General features: G+C 40.4%; 1 protein-coding gene across 2 annotated transcripts in view; it reads right to left on the bottom strand.

The window, feature by feature from the left end:
• The window catches only part of TRIM2 (tripartite motif containing 2), a 97,262-nt gene extending 76,737 nt beyond the window's left edge, over positions 1 to 20,525 (bottom strand). Inside the window, exon 1 of one of the 2 annotated variants that reach the window (XM_072861438.1) lies at positions 20,255 to 20,525. The gene's annotated coding sequence lies outside the window, so the exon portion shown is untranslated. Of the gene's footprint in view, positions 1 to 14,710; positions 14,728 to 20,254 lie in introns of those variants that run through there. The other variant, XM_072861440.1, reaches the window with a different exon arrangement.
• Between the last annotated feature and the right edge of the window lie 1,080 nt (positions 20,526 to 21,605).

A 21,605-nucleotide genomic window follows, 5' to 3' on the forward strand; every position in this document is an offset into this window, starting at 1 on the left:
ACCATATACCATATGTTATGCACCTTACACTGTTAGATTTTTTACGGAACAGGATAGGCATCAAAAGCCCTTGATGGATATGGATCAAGTGCCCAAACACTGTACATGAGATTGTGAAAAGACTGCTATGAAAAGACTGTTTGTAGATGCACAAGAGAAAGCAAGCTAGCTATTGCATCTCTGATTCCCATGGCAATTTATTTAAGATGCTAATTCAGTGTAGCCACAAATAAAGAAACAAAAAAAAGAGCAAGAATGAGCTGATTTAGTGGACTATGTTGAAAAGGCACACTTTAGACAAAGTCACCCTGGGTGTAACTCCTGCAACTCCACTTGTAGAATTATGCCAAGGATGAAGCTGCCTCTTTGTCCTTAGGCCTTGTATGACTCAGGAAAATTGTTACCAGCACTGCCAATGGTACCAACCCAGGCACCAGCTAAGTGAGATGGACAAGCTGATGTAACAGCTTACTTTTACCAAAAGGGTCATCCTGCCCCCTCTCTTCATCACCGTTCCCAGCTGCAGGCCTGCCCCCTCCCTTACACATGTTCCAAGAATGGTGTGAAAGCTCACAGACCAAATTTGTCTCACTGGATATGTTTTTCAGACAGGTTAATGATCTGACTCATCTCCCTGCCATATTAAACAGCGCAAGAGCCAGTGCAGGGAAGCAGTAAAAACGTGCGGCTGGAAGCAGGAGAGGGAAAGAGGTAGAGACCAGAATCACCACCTTCTTTTTCATAAGCAGAAATCTGGCTGTCATCCCCAGAAGGTACCATACATTGTGGGGTAAGACCTAAAACTATGAGCCCCAAAACCATGCCAGTCTTAAATACAAGGTCCCAAGAGCTCCTGTAACCCCTTGTTTGATTTCCAGCAAGCACTAAAATGTTTTATTGACATGTATTTTCCAAAGGAAGGTGAGGTTTTATTTTAATTAAATGCAAGTTTCTGAAAACATAGTAATAATTTTATTTCCTAGGAAAAAAATTGGATAAGAGAAAGATTCTGATGGGCAAAAAAAGGAAACACTTAAGTTTTCTGCATCTGAAAACAGAAAGTATTTGGGTTATGAATCACCAGAACTGAACTTTGCCCACTCCCTAGGTTGCAGGCTCCATGGGGTAACATTTTGACTCTGTCCCTTCCATATTACCATCCATGCATCTGGCTCCTACCATTTATTGTTTGCTTGGTAAAACTGTTTTGTTTTCCTTTCCCTTTTTGTGGCCTCAGGCTAGCCTCACTCTGCCCTTTCTTCTCAAAACACAATCCCAGCTGGATGCCATTTTGCCTGTCCTCTGCTTCTCCTTTGGGGGCCAACAAGGAACCTCAGGCCCCCTGAGGCTCAGCCTGACCAGTTCATAGCTACACCTCTCCTAGGAGGAGACCTCTCCTGCTTCTCCAGCAGTAGCTGCAGATGCTGCAGAATGGAGCAGAGTGAGAAGATTTTTGTCATGTTTTACTGGCCTGGTTTCAATTATAAAGTGGGTCACAAGTTATTCCCAGAAAGCACACAAGCTCAAGCAATGAAAGACTTTAGATATTGACAAAAGAAGTGAAACGCTGTAGATGAATTGCTTTATTTTTCTTTAAAAAAGCAAAACTGGCAGAAATGGCAAGGGAAGGAGATCTTGTGCAGATGCAGCACCCTAACATATGAGGCTGCAATCAATGGGAACTTGGGCTTAGTCCCAGCTCAGACCATGTGCATTTTGAACTTTGAGCTCTTGGACCACTTCCTAATTACAGAACGAGCAACGCACTGTGGAACTATTTAACCCTTTGGTGGTGCCTCATGAGGTCTAGCAAATGCCAGAAAAGACTCTGGGGATGTGTCTAACCCCTGGAGGCCACATCTGACTACAGGAAATATCCCTGTGCTCCAAATGGCTTAGTGAAACAACTTTGGGGTTGCTTTAAGATTAACTTCGGGGTTGTAGAGCACAGCAAACCTACAAGCTTAAATTCCATCTCTGTAAGTTTTCTCCCTATTTTCCTTGAGTCCTGTGTCCTGGTAAGAGGTGGTTCACAGGCCCCAGTTGCCACAGAGCTCAGAGGAGAAATTTCAAGTACAAACCACTCTTTGCACATGCCTTTCATTTGCCATTCAGGTGTGCTCTACCTTACCTGCAGACTAAGGCCCTCAATTTCCCATCTCACCTGGCAGTCTGGTAGTCTGAGAGTTTTTGAGCCTCAAGCTTTGTCTAGACTGCACTGAGACAGCAGGGTAGCAAGAAATATCAAAGCTAGCTCTAAAATAGCCGTCTAGTATATGTGCTGCTGAAGTACTAGAGACCTCAGGTCAAGAAGCTAAGCAAATTAGCTTGTCTTGGGCACCATGCTGCCATAACTGGGCTTCTATACCCAAGCTGGCTATAAGCTACTTTGAGCCATGCTATACTACACTACAGGCATTTCTCCATTAAATTCTGTGAATGAATATAGACACAACATTTAAATTCCATTGTTGTTCAGGGGTGATTCATGCACTTCTAGTGGGATTTTTCAAACAGTGCTAAAACATGCCTTAGCTATGATTAGCTTTAGAGTTCACAAAAATATTTCAGAAGGACAAATGTTTTGGCATTGGAGCAGACCTACATTCAGAGTGTCAGGTACTTCCAAAAAGAGCCACTGACACCAGCAGCATGCACATCCACCCTAATTTCAAATTACAAGATGATTTATCTCCAAGGAATGCTTTTCTAGCTAACAGTATAAACATTTCCAGCAGTATCTTTGGAACAGACAAATTTGTATGAGAAAACACGCCATCTCCCTTATTAGGTATGGCCTTTGCAATGTGGGCTTTTTCACAAGGAAAAAGAAATAGCTTCCCCAGTTCCTCACACTTCTCTGTGGGCTGAGATGCCCGTGCTCACACAGAAGAACTCAAGGGAGATATTCAAAAGAACGCTTTTGTGAAGACCTTGCTGTCGTACAACAAATAGATATGATTAATTAGAAGTCTGCCTTCAAAACAGCAGCGGCTCCTGCTCCCATTATAAACCCTATTCATCTTGAACTCAGCAGTAAATATCCCACTTGCTTCTTTGGCACAGAACCAAACCTCTGCATCAACAAGAGCAAAGGATGCTCAGAGACCAGGAGGTATTTGCCCATCACAGGGAAAATGCTCAGATTAGCAATGCAGTGACCTTGGTTCAAAGCAAGCACTTTAATACATGCCTGCCTTTTAAGCATATGAGAACTCCTGCTGATTTCACTGTCACATCAATGAGGTCAGCCCTGGATTTATCCAGGAACTAAAAGGAATTAACTCCCTTCACACACACACACTTACCCTGAATAATGGCCAGAGTGGTCTGCGCCTCACAGTGCAGATGTGACTTGTCCCTCCCCACTCCCAATGTAGATCAGCAGTTTACTTCTCCTTGAATGAGACTACCCATGTGTTTTATGTCATCTGCCTACTTGCTGAATCGGAGTGAGGGGGATACCAAGAAAAATGCTATACCCAGCTTACTTCTACACCGCCTTTCTACCCAGCAAGCCTAGAGAAAGCATGCTAGTTACCTAGCATACGGAGACACTTAAATAATTTAAACACTTGAAATGGAACTGCAGAGGCACAACAAAGGTCAGAATAATTCACTTGAATGAACAAGCACTTTTAAAAGATGGTGATGTGTACTTATAGAAGCCCGCAAGCAAACACGACAGTCCAAATTTTCAGTATCCTCATATAACAGGCTAGTAAGAGGGAATTTTGATGAATTCCAGGTGCTCTGAAGTCAGGTTCCTGGTGATTAGCCGTTCTCCTATAAAAACAGGGCCATGCTAGTTCTCAAGCAAAGCTCTTGTTATAGAGGTATTCTGAACAGTAGGAGAGGGAAAGAAGACGTTAATATCAAAAGACATTACAAACTTTAGCCATGCAGGAGAACCCAATTAAAATATAAAAGTCCCTTGATCCAAGTAGCACATGGCTAAAGCTGTCATGTAACCAGAACCAAACTACCCCCATGTCTGGATTTAATTATGTCATGCCATTTTATAGCAGCCTAAGAAAGCTGAACTGGGGGTCAAAATAATCCCAGAGTAATTCTTCAGTTAATCACACATACAAGAACCTGGGTAAAAATGGGTAACAGAGAATATCAGCAGACTGAGCATACAAATGTTCTTGTTAAAGGCAAGAACAACAAAAAAAGTCTACAGACAAATGGCTCACTACAGAGTGAAAGCATCAATACTATCACAAATTTCTGTATGGCCTATAAAATTCAAGCAAGCCTACTAAACTAAAGCATAATGAAAGAATGGAGTTCTGTTCAACATGCTCTCACTGATTTGAAAAGAAATGGAATTCATGGAATGCTAAAATGCTCCAGAAATATATATTTTGTTACAAGTTCTGCATGTATTTAAAACAATTTCTCCATAAGAAAATAGTTGTATGAGTTTGTATGTTTACAAGGCAACTGTAAGTTATGGGGAAAATCTACATAAGAATATAATTGTAATTAATATGGAAGTACAAAGGGCATGACTGAGAATTAAACATGACATTTAATTTTTTATTCAATACGAGTCTAAAATCAACTAAATTATATCTTTTTATTCGCAAATAAAAATGTCTAGATAGATTTCTTGCAAATGTTAACTGGGGGGAAGGAACTTTAAAGTCTTTTGAAATATTACCTAGCAAGCAAAGAAGTTTGGGGATATTACATATTCTATTTCAAGCAAATAAATAAAGATAGATGTATATGCAAAAGCAATACCAATGCTATCTAAATTAGTAAAGGTTTTCTGAAGATATGCAGAATGAAATAAAATTAAAATCTCTATAACCTGGATCCAGCATCACTATGATATTTTTATAGCAATATGAAATCAGTTCCATATCAGTCTGCTTTTTGTTCTGTTTTTTTAACTGCCATTTAAATAAACCCCACTTCTTTCAGCATTCAGTCTTCTTACTGCTCTAAAAGTAATGAATATGCCTCATTCCTTGAGCAAGGACTCCCTGATTTCTGTTAAAAGTCACAGCTGCCTGACTGCAGCCCAGTGCTCTTCTAGGGCCTTTGCGTTGACCCTGTCTATGACATGGATTAAATTATAGCTTGCACACTGTGATTCTATTTGCATGCAAGGAACAAAATCTGTTGTGAGGCAATATTGCATAGTAGGATGAACAGCAGGCCTTGAAAATTTCTGTGCATTTGCTTGTGCTTTTCTGTGTGCTTGTCAAGATCAGCAATGTGGCATGTTTAAAGGAGGCTTCTTGCTTTGAAAGGATTGTTGTTTGCTCTTGGTTGCTTTCTGACTCAAGCTCAAGCTGAAAGAGACCTCGCAGAAGGAGGCAATGATAATTGCAATATAACTGCTAAAATTAAGCAATTGCTTGGATTAATGCAGTTATTTTAAAGCTATATTTCTTGGTCATTTTAAGGATAGGTTAAAGACAGCAAAAAGCACAAGTCAGTCAGAAAGGAAGCTTATCTTGCAGTCAGTCCCACTGGCATCCCTAGATATGATGATGCCTAAAACAAAACGCATGTGAACCCCTTGATATTCCAGAGGATTCAAGAGGGGTAATGTGCACAGTTCAGAATAACAGGACACAGGCACTCTGTAAAGGAAATACTCTGCAGATTCAAAAATCTGTTTAACTTTTGAATGAAGGGAAAAGTTAGATTTTCCCAGTAGTATTTCAAAAAATGAAACTGAAGATGTATGGACCAATCTTTTTGCCTTTCACTTTCTTCCTCATCCACAGTAATCTCAGCCGCTACAGCAAGTTCCAATACCACTTTTTAGAAGGGGAAGAACCCACAGAGATATTTAATACCATCCTCAACAGAATGAATTACCATTCAGATTTTTTCTAAGAAATCTTGCTACAGCTATACTTAGGAACCTCCTTGCTACATGGAAGTACTGAATGCCATGATGTCTGCCCAAAGCAGCATTTTGTTGTCAATTGTGGGTTTTTACTGCATTTTGATAGTATCATCTGTAAGCACGGTAATTTCATATTTCTCCATTAAGTGACCCTGCTTTCAGCAGTTAATAGACTGACAGTCTTTAATGGCTGGGGTGAAATTGTTCATGCTAGAAGTTTGCCTCATTAAAAAAAAATCAGCCAAAATCATTGAGTTATTTCCGAGAACAAGACTAAGAAAAATCAGATTGCTTTGCATGATAAAAAATCTGGTGCCCTTATTTGAGAACCATTAAAATCCTCTGCTTTGCAGTAGGAGCCTGAACACTAAACAATAGGGAGAGGCTTTATTCCAGAGAATGTCTTTTTTTAAAATCACATGAATATGTACACTAACTTCACTGTGTCCTGATGCATACTCATTTGGGAGATTAATTTTTGATGTGATATAGGCAGCTTTCTTTCTGTCCTTTCATAGTGTTTGTGTAGCACACCACTGATACTCTAATTTATTTTTTTATGCTGAGGATGTATTGATACGAGTACATTTGTAGCTATTTATGTTTAGTCTTATTATTTTACACTCATTAACAGAATTACAGAATCACAGAACTACAGAATTGCTCAGGGGGGAAGGATCCTCTGGAGGTCACCTGGTCCAAACCCCTTGCTCAAGCAGGGCCACCTACAGCTGGTTGCCCAGGACCATGTCCAGTCAGGTTTTGAATATCTCCAAGGATGGAGACTCTACAACCTCTCTGAGCAAACTCTGCCAGTGCTTAGTCACTCTCACAGTGAAAAACTATTTCCTGATGTTCAGATGGCACCTCCTGTGTTTCAGTTTGTGCCTATTGTCTCTTGCCCTGTCACTGGGCACTACTGAAAAGAGCCTGGCTCCATCCTCTTTACACTCTCCCTTCAGGTATTTGTACATGTTGATGAGATCCTCCCCGAGCCTTCTCTTCTCCAAGCTGAACAGTGCTGGCTCTCTTAGCCCCTCCTCATAGTAGAGATGCTCCAGTCCCTTCATCATCTTCATAGCCCTTCGCTGGACTCTCCAATATGTCCATCTCTCATGTACTGGGGAGCCCAGAACTGGACACACTCCAGGTGTGGCCTCACCAGTGCTGAGTAGAGGGGAAGGATCACCTCCCTCGACCTCCTGGCAATACCTCTCCTAATGCAGCCCAGGGTACCATTAGCCTTCTTTGCTGCAAGGGTACTAATATTTGAAGAAAGCCTGTTTTGGCATGCTAGCTTTTGACACCAATTAAAGGCTTGTGTCCTCATTATAAAAACACATAATGGGTCAAATTCCAACTGTTTTTCTTTTCCATCTACAAACCACTATGACATCTACAATTTATAAGCATAACACACACCTGGATTTGGGCACAAAATTTTTGGTCAAAGAGAATGGAACAAACCTCTAGAAGAGGTTAGGTGAGACCAAACAATGCACACATTTCTTTTGTGAAAAGTCCTTTCTTCTCCATTCATAAGACTGATTTCTCCTCTCCTATGTAGCAAGCCTCAATCAACAATTACAAAGAGAACATGATAACATGTAAAGAGATAAAAATAGAAACCCCATTCAGGTAGATATTTTGTTCCAAGAAATAAAAAAATATCAAATACTCTGTAAAGTCCTCTACAGTTATCAGTACTGACAGTCAAATTTACATAAAGGGTTGCACCAGAGATGGCCTTAAGTATAAACCTTGCAGCAGAGGAAGATATTAAACAAGACACATCGAACCCATTTCAACAAAAGAGGACAGATTAAATTCACAAGGGACTGAAGGAAACTCTCTGGTATGAAGATAAGTATTCCCATGGGCAGCTCTCTCAGAAGACAGCACCTTTACATGTTGCCCTACAAAAATTCCCCAACATGAAATACTGCTCTTTTTATTGCATATTGCACTAACGCTATTTTCTCACCATTAGGGCTGTTTCTTCCCTATTTACAGCTATGTTAGCCGCCAGCTCAAGACCTCATGGTGGTCAAGAAGTGAGCTTTGCAGGTGAGCAATAGTGGAAAGTCTTAGTCCAGAGAGAGCCAGTGGAATCTATTCAGTGAATGAAGCCAAGTGAATGGAAAAAAGAGACTCCCTTGTCACTGTATTTCTCCAAGTTGGCTCTTAGTGGCATCATACTTTGTCTATAGCAAATAAAATGGCCAACAATTGTTAGTAGCAACAATTAAGCCATTCATTGTGCCTTTTGGAAAATGATGGATGGAGTTTCTTGTACCATCCACACCCCAGCTGCACTCTTTATCAATTCCTCCTTCATGAAAGTTGTGCTATTTGAGCATCTGTTCTGAATCAGTAGATAAACAAACTACTATGGACTTCTTTGTACACATGCCCATTGACAGACAGTCCTGTAAAGAGACAGCAATCCATTGACCTAGAGAATTGCACTGTCAGTGTGACAGGCAGCCCTACACCTACTTTCAACCTCCATACCTGATTAAACCAATCGGTTGAAGGGCTCTCCTGAGCTCTCTTTATAAACATCTTTATTTAGGTAGTTCACCAGAAGCTCAGAAGATGACATAGTGATGTTGTGCTACTTGTTGCTCTGGCAACACTCAAACTTTCCTCAGTGACAAAGAGAGGGGAAGTATGTTTACAGGAAAAGGCTTTCCAGACAATAGGGTCAGAGTAGTGTGGGGTCTCTGCTGCTGAAGGATCTAAGCAATCTTTTCCCAGCTCCATAAATCAGGGCTGCATAACATTAGCTCTGATTTCTCCTAGGGCTAGCTGGCTGAGGATCAAGGAGCGAAGAGCTTTCTTCCTTCTGCCCTTCATAGCACTTGCAATCAGGTGAGGTCCTCTCTGTCTAACTGCCCTCACATCTTCAAGAATAAAGCAAAGCAAAACCTTTCAGAAGACATTTTAAGGACAGAATCATTTTAAAAAAATCATTACCCTAAGCCAATGATGTGGCCTTTTGTTGCCCCAAGAGGATATACTCATACTTCCTGAGAAATAAAAATAACAGTGTTTTGCATGGTGGTCCTCCCTTACCTACACTCTCTGAGGCTGACCAAGAAATTAACATTTCTGGAAAAAGGAATTAGCTGCAATTATTATTTCAGTGCATGAACAATCAAGGTCAGAACAAAAGCAAACCATCATGAGTCTCCTAATAATTAAAATTAAAATAATGACTTCTTTTCTCATCGATAATTATTGATTTCTAGAAGACCTCCGATGACCATAGCATAGTGTTCATTATAAGCTCTATACAAAGCTAGCCATGTTACAAGCTTCACTCTGTTAACTCTCAACATGCTCTTAAAAACAAAAAAAAGCTGAACAAATTCTCTGTTTCTCATTTTAAATTGCACAATCTTAATTTTATAGAGGAAAAAGTGTACTTTGACTATTTCGCCCTGTAGGAACACTGATGGTTGGAAGCCCCTTTGGGGTAAAATTTTGCCATGAGAATATGCAGTATGGGTTACATTCACTTGTAGGATGGCTGTGTCTTGGCCCAAGGTTAATATGTATATTGCCCTGGGAACTCCAAACATGCTAAAATAATTTGGGTGTTAGTTGATCTAATTCTTTAATCAATTTTCAGCCTCATTGCTTCACTTTTACATAGCAATTACCTAATGCCTCAGCATTAACTAATGCCTAATTTAAAATCTGTCTGAGGGCCACACATACTGTAACAAAGCTATAACAACCTATGGATTCAGATATGTCAGTAGGACAACACTCAGAATGTCAAGGGAGTCGGTGTCAACCTCCTCTCTCAAAAAACTAGCCCTGCCACCTAGGAGGAACTACTTCTTTGCGTTCTGCCAAGACACAGCCAAAGACACATATTTCAGTGAACCTATTTCCATCCAAAGAGAAGCTGGTTCATTACAATGCATTGAACAGAGGTAGCTCACTTTCAGTCTGTAGACTCGGTTCTTAAAAAGGCCCCCTGCATGAGTGAATTCCCACTGAATTGAAGGGGAGGGGGGAAACAGAACAGAAAAAGTATTTAACTTTTTTGAATGACTCCCCTAGATATGTAAAGGAGACTCAAAAGTACTGAAGACTACCCATCTTCCTAAAAGACAAACAAGTTGCAGTGATTTGGTTATTTCTGATTTACTGTCTTTAAAATTAGGTCATTACTTTTAGGAATGCTTTGAAATACATGAATGATAGGGCAGGATTTCAGAATGTTCTTAACAGTAATCCATACCACTCCTGGGGATACATTATTTTGCCTTTGACCTTCTAGCTTATCCATTTGGGAATCATATTATTGTCTCATAAAAAAAAGAGGCACCTGTCTTAATATTCCTGAACTAATGAGTTCTGCAAAATCCTTTCAAAGTACTAGCTAACCAGATTGATAAACTACTCCTTTATCCATCCAGATCAAGCTGGATTTATGATTAATTGCATGCTTGCAAATAATCTTTCAGATGATTTTATTCATTGTTCCCTGTATGCAAAAAAAAAAAAAAAAAAAAAAAAAAAAAAGACGACATTTGATGAGTACAATATCCTTTCATGTTTGTCAGTTTGCTTTCGTTTAGATTCTTTCAACTGCTTTATGGATGGGACAACAGTGCCACTGTCAGAATATATTTAAATTTTGGACACCAATGCTCACTGTTCGTTTTTAATATGTCACCATGGTTATACAAGTTGCAGTGTCAATGCAAAAAAAGGTATTATTGCAAAGTACAGTTTCAAACTGAAATTTAAAAATCCTGGGAAATTCAAGGTATTATATCTTTCCAGCTGTGACTTGGCCCTCCGGGATCCTTTACATTTTTTATTCCTGTATATACAACTAGGTTTATGACCTCATAATAAAAATGGCACTTAGAAATCATAGTGGTTTGCACAATACAATTTTTCAGAAAGAGTAATTATGCAGTTTTGCTCAGTTATGTCACAGTTACATTGCTCAGTTAAGTTATAGCTTGTATTCACATGCTACAGCCTTGCCTCATGAAGGATGATGATCTGAAGGGTGTACAAACTGAATAAATGCCTTCAGAATGGAATAGTATATTATAGTATGGCTTTGTAAACTAGAGAGTTGTTCTGACTGATTTCAGATGGCAGATTCAGTCCTAGTTTACAGTTATAAAAACTACTGTGTACCTTACACCATACCATTCAAACAAAAGGTAGCAGAAAAGGTGATGTTAACAGATGTGTGACTTCTCCTGAAATCTACTTGTAAGATGGGAAAAATTGGTCTTACAGAAAATACAGATGAAGACTCTCATCCCATATTATGATCCCCACTGTTCACCTGCCCAAATCACAGTACATGGTCCATGATGAGTCAATTACTGACTGACAGTCATGTGTCACATTGCTGCTATTTCATGACAATAATTAACACTGAAATTTAGATCCTGTAAATAACCACAGGTAAACATGCTTCATTGAACTTAATAATGAATATTATTACCTTAGTGGTTAAGTTTATCATGAGCCTGACTAACTTAGTAATTTACAATAGTATCTTAATGATTTTAAGGGGAATCTTCACCAGTGGCCCATAACTATTTTGTAATTATTGTCATGTTTTGGTCAGTTGAGTTAATTTCAATTAATATACTTCATTAACTTAATAGCTAAACATGAACAGCCTAAGGGAGATACTCCAAGTGAATCAGTAAGACAGCTTTGAAATAAGGTCACAGTAATTGTATGTCATTTTCTTATTTTAATTACATGCAATTGCAAGCCCATGTCTAGGCAAATGCTGGTATCCTGATGACCAATTCAGTTATAACATACTACTGACATCTGTATTCTGAATTCAGATAAAAAGCCAAACAAGAAAGGTGGTAACTCTATGATAAGGGGGGTTTGCTTTACTTTTAAAATAGCCTGTAAGCAATCTGGGGCCAAGGATTACCTTCTGTTTCTATACAGTACCTAGCTCAGTGACCTTGCAATAAAAGTGTTCCTAGATGCTACAGAAATAGTAAAGAGTAATAATAATATAAATGCAGAATAAAATGATAATGCCATTGGTGCAAGTCAGAATTTCATATCAGGTGTAATCACTGATGTTTGATGAACTGATCTGACACTGCACAGGTTCTTAGAAAACAACCAAGTCCTGTATAATTGGGTGTGAAAGAAATTACAGCTGCTGATTAATATATTCAGTTTCCTGAATATTTTCCTCAGATTTTTTAAATTCACGCAAAGCCCACAGAAAAAAGCAGCATCCCTGTTTTATTTTTTCTTTAACATTATCAGGGATGATTAAATAGATTGTGCCTACATGTGGTTTGCTGTTTGAAGATCAAAATCCAAAACTCAGCCTAGGTATCTGCGTTGTGATAAGTTACATTAATTGGTACCTTAGTTACCTTTTTATTCCTCAACTAGATGAGCGTAATGTTTTTCTTCCAAACAGGTTTTTAAGTCTTAGTAAGTCTCAAATCATAGAAATGCTTGTGGCAAAGCAGACAGAAATGTGAAGACAGGAGGAAGGGAGAAAGGAAGGGAAGGAGGAAGGATTAATTTCTGTAAGATGTTTATGGGCATTTGTCCTTACCTACCTCATTTGCTTCATAATTCTTCTTGTAAGGAATTAGGAGAAAGGAGGAGTGATCACGGAATACTGACTGGAAAGAAAAGACCAACATGGAGACTTAGTCTTTCCTATGACTATAGAAGAGAGAAGGTGGTCATGGAATGCAGTGTTCCCAGTTTTAAAGGGGGGGGGGGGGGGGGGGAGCGGGACACACTTCTTCTAGGAGCAGAAATGAAGAGCACTAAACCACAGTTATAAAAAGTTGCTTGCTTGTAGTAAGAGAGAGAACTTGGAGTGACACAGAACTCCTGTCTTGAAAGGAAAGGAAAAAAGGAAAGAAATACTGGAAAGGACTATATTCCTTTTCAGCATCTTGATAAGTAACAATGGATTTGGCACCATTAAATCTGGCCAGACTGCTTTGCAGGGGTTACCTGTGTTGGCAGCTCACCCTGTGCTTTGCATGGAGAACACTGAGAATTCTCTTGAACTGTGGCCAGTGGCAACCTGGCCAGACAAGACTGGTCTGGTGCAGTCACTGGCCTACCCTTTCTTATTCTCCAAGTGAGGCCAACCACAAGGTGAACAGGTTAGTTCCCTGATCGACCATGCACACTGCCTGGCTTTCCTACAGGCCAAGGTAAAGGATCAGGCAGTTTCACACCTCCCCGAAATATTTATGTGGCAGGGGGAAAACCAACAAGGCAGGCAATCACAGTGTCACTGATCTGTTTACCAGGGGGTAAAGGTATCTGAGAAGCTGACACACCAGCAAGCATGGGAATGCTCACACCTCAGTGCCTTCAAAGAAAGTTACAAAGCATCGATGCATGTAATAGCAAATGCAGTTTCAGCTCAGGGCTGCAGCACCAAGAACTGTAGGGGATTCTTTAATATTCAGTGATCATATGCCTAAAAAGTCAGTGCACACACTATCAGAATTTCAGCATCCTGCTGCGCATCAATGAACTTTGCTTAGGCTTCATCAGGATCCATTTACATTGTGGATAAGAGATTTGGGAGGAAAACTGGTATATGATGCAAAGTGCAAAAGAAAAGGCAAAAAGCTGCTTTTCTGGACATCCGTCAGGAAGATGCCTGAGCAGATTTTAAATAAAATACCTCTGAAATTTTCCATCCATGTCCCAAATCTTCCCAGAAGAACTTCGGAAATTATTCAGGAGACATATGAATAATTTATCTACATTTTAGAGACTTTGGCAGGGGCTTTCAATGTTTAATCCAGGCAAGCAGTGGATTAACTGCCTTCAGCTGCAAGCCTGCCAGCTGACAACCCTTCCTCATGCACACGGCATTTGATGTCTGCCATTTTAATATTTTGACATTTTTGTGAGACATTGTCCTGAAAGGTCACCACTTGTCTCAGCAGCTGGCTGGCTGCCACGCAGGCTTGAGAAGCTTAGCTCCACAGCTGTCATCAAAAATGACCGTTTTCACAGCTAAGTTTCAGGGAAGCTATGAATTTCTGACTGTATATGTGGGAAAAAGGGGACAAGAGGAAGGAAAGAGAAGCTCCAAAATCACCTTTAACTTGCTGCAATGAAGACAGGCATTTCTACATATACATCTGTAAGATGAGGGTGAAGTATTGCAAAAGCAGCTTATAAACAACAGATTGACCAAACATACCTGTGTTATAGCAGCATTATCAAGGGCGTTATACCATGAATATGTTTAGCCCTCTATGTGCAAACAACACAACATATATACTCTCTCCCTAGTCACTTAATGGCAGTCACCTGTTAACTGTGATAATGACATTTTCACATGGCTCATAAAAAGCTTACAGTACCACAACGGTCCCTAAGAAATAACAAAACCTGTAAATAAAGCAAGAAACATGACGTGGCAACACAAACAAACCAGCTACAGCCTGCACTTCTTGTGTAATTATCTGACATTTATACTTGGTACTGATCACCGGCTGTTTTCAATAAGCAGATTTCATTCACAGCACAGTAAGAATTCACTAGTCATAAACTCAATAGGACAATAGCACTACAGAAGCTTTGAATTAGAAAAGAGAATAAAACCCAAGATGCTGTTTTTTCAGTGCTATGAGACCAAAAAACACTAACAAATACCAATTCTCTTCCTTACAGTATCACCATAAGACTGAGAAACCTTCAACTCCACTGCTTCCCAACCGCCTTACTATCCTGCCTTCATGCCACATAGCAGATAAAGATCGTCTTCATGTACAGACAGAGTGAGATTGGTGAAAAACATGCATTGCTCACCGTGCTATGTTCATTGTTCTTATTAGGTCAGATGCAGACTTACTGGTGCCCCTTATGACGACTATTTGTTTGCGCTTCTGATAACAAGGTACTGTCGAGTTTCTTAATGAGAAGTCCTGGTCTACATTTATGGATTTTTAAAGAAAAAATTCCAGGTGAAAAATACCATGGCAGATTTCTCTCCTATGCATTCACAAGGCGTCTATTACTGCTGAAGTATCTTTCTCACTGTATATCTAACATTATCTAACCTAAGCAGAATGCCATCTCTCTAGAAAGTACCTCCTGCATTTGCTTGGTTTCTCTCCTCACAGACAAAGCGGCAAGCAGGCGTCCCAAAAATCAAACACACACAACTGCAAACTATTTGTTCCGGAAAGCTTTCATGCATCCCTTTCTCTCAGTAGCTCTTCCACTGAAAGCCAGAACAATACTGCAGAGCAGCTTTCCCTGTCAGGATGTTTTCAGCTTTCATCTCTCTGCTTTTTCAAGCAGAACACTGAGGTAGAAACCCTAATTAGCAATCTGAAAGCACCACACAGGCAAGGAATACTTACATTTGCAACTGTATTTGTGATATTTGCGCACTGATCCAGAGACTGGTGATTACAAAGAAGGGAAAGAGCTTTTTAGGCTGCCTTTCAAGCCTTGCAGCAGTGAAAAGAAGGCTGTTATCTGAAAGCTACTCATTTTTCTATATGCTGTGCTCTATTTGCTTCCCATGTGCATACAACACAGCTGCCAGATTTAATAACCATGTCAGCCTGCTTTCCCCATAAAGCAGCACAGAGATGACAGGATGAAGATGAAGTAGCCAGCGTGTTAATCTGTAGTTATGGCTGCACTAAGCCTTGAATGAATGTCACGGTTTTATTGCCCTTGAAGAAAAAAATGAAACAAATCAACACTATTTGTGAAAAAAATGCACAAAAGGATTTCAGAAATGTTAATCCATATTTGCCTCAGTGACATTAAAGTACATTAAAGAAATTTCTCCTTTTTTCCCTCAGTTAACAAATCCTAGGACTTGAGTTCATTCCTTTTTACTACATCCTGATCTTTCAGAATACATTTTTCCTAGCAGTGCATGCTTGTACCCCAAAAGAACAAAACCATTAACTGACAAGTTAGACAAGCTTCACTCCTCTCTGGAAGGAAGTATTTCCATGCCTGTCTGTCTTTGCTGACTTCTTTCAGGAAAAAAAAAGGTAATAAAAAAGGGGGAAAATTCTCATTTACCGTTTAAATTCTTCCACGCACAGTGGTTCCTAGAGCTCTGGACTTTAGTATCTGATGTGGTCAGTTCACTGCCAAGGTGGAGCATTGCCGTACCTCCAGTTGCAACACCAGTTCCATGTGAGGGAAGGGTGGCCAGAGTTTACATGACAAGAGAAGGTGCCAGTCATGCAATCAAAACCAACAAACTAAAAATAAACCCAGAAACGTTCAGTTGAATTTGCAACAGTGTGGGGATGCCGCAGAGATCATATGACATCTGTGCGCGTCTTTTTCTCTCTCTCATTTATATTCCCTTCACTTCCCTTGGAGGCACCTGTCTCAGTGGGGAGTGGTTTCTGTGGAAACTATGGACAGTCGGTTTTCCCCTCAGAGAAACTGTTACTATGGCAACCTTACATAATGTATATGGCCTAGATTATTTTTTAAAATAATCTAACACTGAAATTCTCATTATAAAATTAGAGCTGATCTGTCTGGGGGACAAGAAATATAGTTATTTAAAGATTGCATTAGAAATGTAGGATAAAAAACCCCAAATGGTATTACAAATTAAATGAGAGTGTAGGGGTCACTGTCATTGCATCATTCAAAGACAAAATAATTTGTAAATTTCAGTAAACAAGGTCTATTATTTAGCATTTGTGGGAAGCGAGGAGGAAGGGAAGCATTTACTTGACATTATGGCTCAATGTAGCAATCGATGCTACATCTTACAGAGCGGAGTTTTTTTCTGTGTGTTTATTCTTCCAGCAACCAGGACCTCACTTAATGACGTAAACCCAAACACCGCTTACATCTACCCTGTTCAAAACTGAAATATCAGCTTCAAAGTCACTTATTCTACATTATGAAATCGTGCTACATTAAAACTTGAGGAAGTGCCTGAAAGGAGCTGTATGAGTCAGTGAGGCATAGTGTGCAGTGGAGCAGAAGCAGAAAAGGCACACTGCTGTTGATATGACTTTCCTCTCAGCTCAGAGGAGACAAACCTGTCCACAGCCACGGTGGGGAGGGCAGATCTGTCAGATCGTATCGGGGAGATGGGGAGGTTAGGGCCCCAGTAATGGGGCTGGGCAGGGTGAGGGGGCTTTGCCTTCTAAGTCAGCAGCTGAAGTCCTGCCTGGGTTGGCAACAACATGAAGTGGTAGTCATGTCACAGATGTTTTGTGACCCCTGTGAAATGGGTAGGTAGATGTCTCCTCTCCCTCCTCTATCTGCAGCTGCCCTTGCATATAACCCTTTTATCAGTAATACATATCAAAAGTCAAATGGTTAAGAAGGCAAAGCTACCTGTTTAACTCTACACAAAATCAGTGATTTCAGTTTTAAAAATATTGTTGGGGAAACTTTAGTAAAACCCTACCTCTGAGGTATCTGTGTTGTGACTCACTGGATAAAAATATCTCCTGACCTGTCAATCTAGCAACTTTTATTAGCATGAACTACATTAATATACATGGGGACTGATTTTTCTTCTTTACTCCTGTTCAGAAGATGAACAAGAGAGAGCACCCTGCCTACAGAACATTTCCCCCAAACTTACGCAAGGTCCTCCTACACTCCACTGTGCAAAGGGGCTCTCCAGGTGGGACAAAGCAGGCAGGAAGCATTGCTTCAAACCCCACAGCATTTATGTTCCTTTCTTGTGTAGTGGAGACATTTTTACAAAGGAGACTCATGCTGCCTGAAGGTGAGGTGGTGTTTGGGACGTTGCTTCTCCAAGCAGGTGTTCAAGAACCACGACCAGGGTTTCACAAATAACCTGCTGGTGCCAGAAGTGATGGGACATTCTCTAATACAAAATCCCTCAAAGGGGTTTCCCTGTACTGGGAAAAGTTTGGCTTTTAAATTAAAGAAGAAAACTGCTCCATAAATTGCACTGAATACCCAAACTGACCTATACAGGAGATCTACTCTGACAATCACACAGAGCAGTATTTTGTCAGAGGCTGTGCACACACACCTTTTTGTCTGTGAAACTCAAGTGTTATATGAAGATGTGAAAGCATTAAACATTATCTCTCTTTTACACAGAAAAACAAAGGAGATTTGGTGCATGGTGTTAACTTCAATTGGAGTTGAGAAAGTTCAGCACTACCAGGACACACTCTGCTCCTTACATGACTGAAACTTTTATGATTTATCAAGATACCACATTCCTAGTCAAACATTGCACAGGAGTCGGGCCTCACTGACATTTGACTTTTGAACCGCAGGGCTTTCATGTTCTATCCACAGGACATACCAACCACAATGCATTACAATCTTTTGCCTTCTAAAACTGAAAAAATGGAAATTAGAAAATATTTTCAACAAAACACCTACATCCACTTCTGAATTAATCTTATATACAAAATTACACAATAATTAGACAATGTCTAGTGAAACACTTAATTAGTGGCCCCAGAAAAGACAATATATTAAAAAGAGAAGCACTAAAATGAAAAGATTCCTTAAGCAGATTAGAAAGAGCTAAGCTGCCACTTAAACTCATGTAGTTCTGACATTTTTGCTATGTAAAACCTTGAACTTCAAAGAGTACATTGCACAAAGACAGCAACAGGGACAAACTGAGAAATTAATATTATAACAAGGTAAAGCAATGAAGTTAATAGCTTATTTTAAAAAAAGCAGCAAACATCTGACATAGAATGAGAAGGCTCAACTACTTTTCACAGCTGTGGCAACTCCCCCAACATAGAAAAGCATAGCACAGCGAAAGCCAACATGGTTACATGGCTTCTGGACTGAGCTAAGTAACGTCTACCCAGCTCAGCATGGAAGCAGCATGAACTTGGATCCCTCTCCATTTATCTATGTAAATAGTCTGTGCATATCCAATTCATGAACACTTGCGACTTCCTCAAGCATAGGACAGGGTGTTTGGTAACCAGCCTCAGGAGTGGGCATCTCACTAGTACCAATGTACCTCCAGTAAGTTAACCTACATCACTTACATGTCTTACCTTAAACTCTGCCTTTAGCTACCTGGGGATCCTAAGTTACCCAGATTTCTGATCACACTGTAAGAGACTTGGCTGAGATACTGCTGAGAAGGCAGTTAGACTAACAAAAGAAAGATTTGCGTTCGCAGCAGGACTCAGGCACACAGAGATGCAGCTGTAACCTGTGAACTTGCTGTTAGTTTCCTTCCAGCAGGGAGTTAGCTCACTCCAGGAGTCCAAGCTTCTCTTGACAGCCCAGGATCTGCAATAATGGTCTCTCAGTGAACAGACTCAGAAAAAAATGTAATTGAGCTGTTATGACCTGGACATTGTTTGGCACATGTCACTGAACATGATAGCAACCCTACAGCCTACCATACAGCTGAGAAAGGCAGATTTCCAGTGGTTATTTAAAATGGCATCCACCCATTCCAGCAGTGTTTATTACAGATTTCTAACATCTTTTCCTGTGTCATTACATCAAGCCTATGAAAAAATATATTAGCAACACAATATCACATATGGCTTTGCTCAGAGATAGAGAGAAGTGTCAATAGAAACCCTTTGTACAATATTACATTACTTATTCCAAAAGAAATCTCTAGTCGACACACCACCTCACTTAACTCATGCTAGGCTTTTACATAGACAAGCTATTTATATTTCCAGGGTATTGACTGCTCATCAGGTTTATACTGCTTTTGATACTGCAATCTCTTTCCTCCCATGGTCCTATTACAGAGAAAAGGTCCTCCTTTGTAACTACTTGGATTGACACGCTTTGGATGAGGAAAAAAATCTTAACAGTAAACAAAGGGAGAGGCAGATTCACAAAGAGGCACAGGCAGGGGTGTCAGTTCCTAACCACAAGGTGCCTTGCAGTCTGCAGATCCCCCTGCCAAGAGTTCTGTGCTTAAGCAATCCACAGGAATGACACCCACAAAAACCAGCACATTAGGACAGAGCTGCTTAACTTAGCTGCTGCAAAATGCTAAGATCTTAAACTCTCTCCATGAACTTGGTATCCTCATCTGGGCTGCAGGAAAATGCCCATCTCCAACTGGGATTCATACATACCCATTCTCCTGAGTTAACTTCCCTTTCTCACAAAAGCTGACTGGGGAAGAGATGAGAGGCAATAACAGTACTCAAGACATGACAGATCGGGGCTCAAATCTCATAGCAGCCAGATGAAAGTTTAACCAACATTCCCTTATTTAATCCTATCTTTTTAGGTTATTCTAAGATAGAAATCCTTCTGAAGCTGCTGTCCTGATATTACTAAATAACGAAGGGAGTGAGGGAGAGAACAAAGACCACTGTGTAGCCTAGTAGTCAGGCTGCTGTTTAAGGCACTAACCTTGAAAGTTCAATCTCTGCTTCAGTAATTGGCTGTTCATTAGGAGCAGAATCAGGTTTCTGTGTCCCTGATGGCAGGAGCTGTTTTGCTGGGGTTCAACAGGCGCTTTCTGAGCTCTGCCAGACTAACCGCTTCAGAGAAGACAGGCACAGAGTGTCTTCTGTGATGGCCCTGATGTGTCTAGGTATGAGGGAGATGCCCAGTTGCTCAGCCCTTGCTGCTGTTTAGCATCTCCAGACACCTTGGTTACGTGGCAGGTTTCAAAGACGTACATTTCTGCCTGAAGTGTTTAAGGTGGCCATTAGGTACTTAAGGCCATGTCTACAATGTGGGAGCAGGGCCACCTGAGCTTGCAGGGATCTGCATACTGACTCATAAACCAGAAATGCTGGGGAGTTCAGTGCAGAAACACACAGTCTGGCTCTGTGCATAGTCACTAATAAGCCATAGTGCTGTGCACAAGGCTGCACTCCACTGCAACTTTTCCAGATTGAGGGTTCCTGAACTCCAGTCTACCCCAGAGAGCAGGCAGGCCCTACATCTGGCCTCAGTCCCTGCACGGATCTTGCCTAAAGTTCAGCCAAGGAAATAGTCATTATGGGGATTAAAACTAATCTGATTTCATCTAGCCTAGAACACACAGGAAACAGATCAAAGGTGGATTTCTGCCTGGGTTTCTCATGGATTTCAATTTCAGTTAATGCTCCCAACTGCAGGCCTGCCTATTTCTTTCCTTGTTTTAGAAGCAGAAATCATTGCCAAGGCTCTGGCAGCCAGGCCAGAAAATAGTGACAAATAGTGTAAGCTGATCTGGCAGGCTTCATTAAGGGCAGATTAAACATTGACAGTCCCCAAGGTTTTTGTGATATGATTGCATGACATGGCCAATGAACTAGTCACTCCCTAGGGTAAGAAGCAGAGATGATGTTCAACTGCCTGGAGAGTGGAACATAGACTGCTCTGTGAAATTACATGTTATGACAATGTAAGATGCAAAGCACCACCTCTAAACAAGGTGCTTCACCTCAAATAAACCCTCTGAATAGCTAAATACAAGTCTGTCTATTCCTAAGAGGGCTGAGCAATGTAGAAAAAAAATCAAGAGACCTGCAAAAGGCCAATGTAGGAACTCAACAGGCCATCCCAGTCAGGATATCTTGCCTTTTTTCCTATGCAAAGTCCATAGCTCTCATAATTTAAGATTGTTTTTTCAAGAAATATTTGAGAATGGTTCCCCATTTACTGGGTCAAGTATTATTATATCAGAATGTCAAGAACTCTCCGAGTTGTCTGTGCTCGTGGCAAGGTTGTCTTGGGCCTAAAACAGTCTCCTAGTTCTACTATCTACTTG

The sequence above is a fragment of the Ciconia boyciana genome, chromosome 5 (genome assembly GCF_034638445.1).
Source record: "Ciconia boyciana chromosome 5, ASM3463844v1, whole genome shotgun sequence".
In the NCBI taxonomy this organism is placed as follows: domain Eukaryota; kingdom Metazoa; phylum Chordata; class Aves; order Ciconiiformes; family Ciconiidae; genus Ciconia; species Ciconia boyciana.